The sequence below is a fragment of the Pteropus alecto genome, unplaced genomic scaffold (genome assembly GCF_000325575.1).
Source record: "Pteropus alecto unplaced genomic scaffold, ASM32557v1 scaffold152, whole genome shotgun sequence".
Classification (NCBI taxonomy): Eukaryota; Metazoa; Chordata; class Mammalia; order Chiroptera; family Pteropodidae; genus Pteropus; species Pteropus alecto.
The window spans coordinates 4540811-4545338 of NW_006432227.1; the positions used below are offsets into that span (position 1 = coordinate 4540811).

Consider the following 4528-nt stretch of genomic DNA (forward strand, 5'->3'; position numbering starts at 1 on the left):
TTTTAACAGTATATAAGAGCCTTCAATATATTTTGGGGGAAAAAAACAAGCAAACTTATACTTAATATTGACAAATAATTATCAAAGTATACTATCCTTTAATAATGCTTTATATTCCGTGTATCCTGGTTATTTAAAACTGCATTTTACATGAAGCAACATAAGAAATTACAAAACACTGTTTAAACAAATACTTTTTTCTCTTATGAATAAATGTCATTTTGTATACATGAAGTATTAAATGGCATATACTTTATAGTACAATAGTGCGAAATTTTTTATGTGTGATTTTAAAGGTCCATTTAAAAAAAAAAATTAAAGCTTTTCTTTCTCTACATCCCTGTATTTATCTTTCCCTGTTTGACTTATTTCATTCATTATAATACCCTGTACATCTATCCATGTCATTGCAAATGATAAGATTTTACTTTTCTACAGCTGAGTAATATTCCGTTGTATATATGTACCACATCTTCTTTATACAATAGTCTATTGATGGGCACTTAGGTTGCTTTCATATTTTGGCTATTGTAAATACTCCTGCAGTGAATCCTGCATATGGGTGCATAAATATTTACAAATTAGTGTTTTGGGTTTTTTTGGATAAATATCCAAAAGTACTATCATTGGATCAAATGATAATTCTATTTTTAATTTTTTAAGGAACCTCCAAACTGTTTTCCATAGTGGCTGAACCAATTTGCAATCCCATCAACAGTACATAAAAGTTCTCTTTTCTCCACAGCCTCACCGACACTTGTTGCTTTTTGATTTATTGATGATAGCCATTCTGAGAGGTGTGAAGTGATATCTCATTGTAGTTTCAATTTGCATTTCTCTGATGATTATGACCTTGAGCATCTTTTCATATGTCTATTGGCCATCTGTATTTCCTCTTTGGAGAAATACCTATTCAGGTCTTCTGCCCATTTTTTAATCGGATTGTTTGTTTTTCTGTTCTTGAGTTATATGAGTTCTTTATAAATTTTGGATATTAACTCTTTGTCAGAAAGTAAAGGTCCATTTTTAATTATTTATTATGACTGTATTTAGTTATATTTAAAACATAAGTCTATGGCCATGCCACCCTGAACGTGCTCAATCTCATCTGATCTCGAAAGCTAAGCAGAGTCGGGCCTGGTTAGTACTTGGATGGGAGACCACCTAGGAATATCAGATGCTGTAGGCATTAAAAAAAATAATAATAAAAAAATAAAATAAAACATAAAAGATAACATAATACTCAGTCATATTTGTAAAACATAGGACAATAAAGTATAATCCAAAAATTCATTAATATAGAATGCCACAATCAACCATATGGATAGAAGTATCTAGGTAATCTATTTGCAGGTCAAAAAATTTCCATTTTTTATGAGGCCTCTATATACACAATGCGTGAGTATTTGGCAAGTTGCTTTAAAATGGTATCTTTTTCATACTTTTATTTAAATGAAATATACTTGAAAAAGTACAGGTGACATTATAAGCAAGAAAATGCCTTTGATTCTTAAGTTTAATGAAGAATGGTATTTCATCTTCCCTGTGACTTACATTTATCACTGATTTGAACTGTTGTGACATTGCCTTTAACTTAATAGTCCTTAAACTTGTTGTAAACACTGGTATATAGCAATCTTAATGAATAAATAAACATATGTATAAAAAGATAAGACTCCTCAAAACTAACACATATATAAAAAAATAAAACTACTCAGTATTGATCAATTAAACACTTAACTATTATAATTTTTTTAATTAGAAATAGTAGCATCCTAAAATCTTCTAGCATTGATTTGAGCTAGATACAACAATCAGATTGTTGTATCTAGACCAGCTCGTGCTGGTCTTCTGTAATTGCTAACAATAGAGTATTATTTAAAAATATATATCTGTGCCTTGGGCCTTGTCATGTTGGCATATTACAGATAACTGAAAGCTCATAACGAAATACTGATGTTTTCAAAAGCCATTGTCACCTGCAGACATCTCAGCTTGCATTCATTTCTGAGATTAAGAATCTTGTGCCTAAGCAGAATACTATAGGGCTGAGAGAGGACAAAAATGAAAGCAATAATATGATCCATAGCTCAGCACTGGAAAAAGTGCTGAGCTATGACTCAGTGGCGACTGAGTGATGTCATATTAGGCAAGCTATTTTACATTTAAATTTCACAGCCTCCATTTTTTGCAAAGGGCTAATCCCTGCACTCATATTACATTTGTAAGATGTAGATCATATTGTTTCAAAATAGGGTATTGTTAACCTAGCCTTCATCCTGACCTCCATGTATGAGATAATTAACCAGCAGAAATTCAAAAGACATAATTATCCTTGCAAATAAAATAGTATTATAAAATTTAGGTGGTTCTGGTCTACAGTACATAGTTGCATACGCATGAAGCCAAATGTGTCTCAAATTAAGAAATTTTATTTTTCAAAAATCAAATTTGATGCATATACTGTATATTGATTATTGCAACACCTAACCAAATTTATAATACATGGGTATTCTTTTAAATGGGATAAAGACTATAAATATTTCATATCTATTTAGGTCTTCTTCTTTTTTTTTTTTTTTGATCAGAAAATTTGGTTCTACAAAACTTTTATTTCACAATTGCAGTTGTTAGAATCTGGTTTCACGTAGTTTCACATATCACAGAGTAAAATATCTACTTTGCCTTTAAAAAATGAAGTTAGAAGTTTTCAGAAAATTCTGTACTTTTGGAGAAAAGCTTGGCATTTCTAGGGATTTGTGTTTGTTCTCTGTCATTTAAATATTATTAGATATAATTAACCAGTTTAAGAAGCAATGTCTCAGTGTTCAGTGTAAAAATCAAATTATGTAAGAGATAGGAAACAGTATTAAAACATACACCAGTCAGTGTAAATAGCTGAGTAATTGCACAAATAAATGTGATGTACTATAACATGGTTTGATTGAGAAAGGAGGAATAGGGAAGCTCGGAATCAGAATTAAGCTGGGAAATGTTAAGAAGGGTATGGGATTGAGCATCAGAGAGATTGTTATAAAAAAGAGAAAAATGAAAAGAAAATGGACATACTCTGAAGATACTTTTTTCTTCCCCCCAAGTCATAGTATTATTAAGGCTTGACTTCATTTCTGGTGAAACTATGCTATGGCTTCTTAAATTTGATTACTAAAGGAAAAAGTACAAAAATATGGTAATTTGTGTTATACTTATTTAAAGTAGATTTCAAAAGTTCTTATAAAAAGATAGAAATAAAAGTACTTTAAATGACTTTAAAAAAATTCAGATCATTTTAAGGCATTTTTATTGCCGACATAAATAATGTATAATGATTTAGAAGACTAAAAGTAAGAATCCCAGGTGATTTATGAAAGTGACTTATTTTATACTTTGTTTTTAACTCTATTTTAGTGATTAAACATTATAGAACAAAATTAAAATCTTTACTATTGTAAAAATACCTTTCTATTTATCTATCTACATGCATATATCTATATAGATATGTTTATATCTATATAGATGTAAATATATATTTTATATACTAAAACAAGAAATTTAAGAGAAACAAAATATTGCTCTTTTTGAATAAAATATGGAAATGGAGCATTATTTAGAGATATTTTCCTAAATATACAGTTATGACATGATTAAAGACAAAACACTTATTTAATCTTTAACCTTTGTCATTGAAAGGCACATTCTCTTGATTTATGAAATAAAATTTGACCCTAACCCATATAGCACATACATCACATCCTGAGGGCTATGGGAAATTGACTGAAAGTATTCATCATTATTCAATGTGAATAAAAGGTAATAACACTGATATTTGTAAACTACATGGCAGGAATCATGTCCATCTTTTAGTACTGCTTATTTTTTATGGCCTCATATAAGAAAAACTTAGCATCCTTTTACCTTTATTTTCTCTCTTGTGCCTTCATAATTTGTTTACAATGTTTTATTTACCACAAATATAATTTTAATAGTTAACAACTTCATGCTAATTAGCCACTGGAAATTTTTAATTAGCTTACAATATTTAAAACAATAAACCTTCAAAATATGATTTTGTGCACCAAGGCAACTCAAAATTGAGTATAAAAAGTAGCCTAATAACAGTTTGTTTATTATTTTAGCATAAAACTTCCAAGGAATCTAATTCTAAAAAGATGATGTTGAAGTATAATTTTTTCAGTTTGATTTGTTTCAAAATGAAAAAAAGAGATGATCTAAATATAGTTTAATATATATTTATATATGTGCTTTAATATGAGATAATGAGTTTCAATAAATAACTTATTCAATAATTTACATAAAAAAGAATTTTATATTTCAAATATATTTCCTAAAATTTTACGACTGTTTTGTTAAGCAAGAACATTTTTCCATAAAAATTAAACTTTAAGTCATTGTCTAGGTTTTATTATAAACTGAAAAATAGAGCTCTTGTTAATAAAAATAAAATATTAAGAAGAAAAAATAAACTGGAAGTGTGGGATGAAAAATGAAGTAACAAAATATTTAGAAG

The 4528-nt window shown here is 28.4% G+C and overlaps 1 pseudogene; it reads left to right on the forward strand.

Annotated features, from left to right (window-relative positions):
* The first annotated feature begins 1070 nt into the window (after positions 1 to 1070).
* Positions 1071 to 1189, forward strand: LOC112475916 (annotated as a pseudogene).
* The last annotated feature ends 3339 nt before the right edge of the window (positions 1190 to 4528 follow it).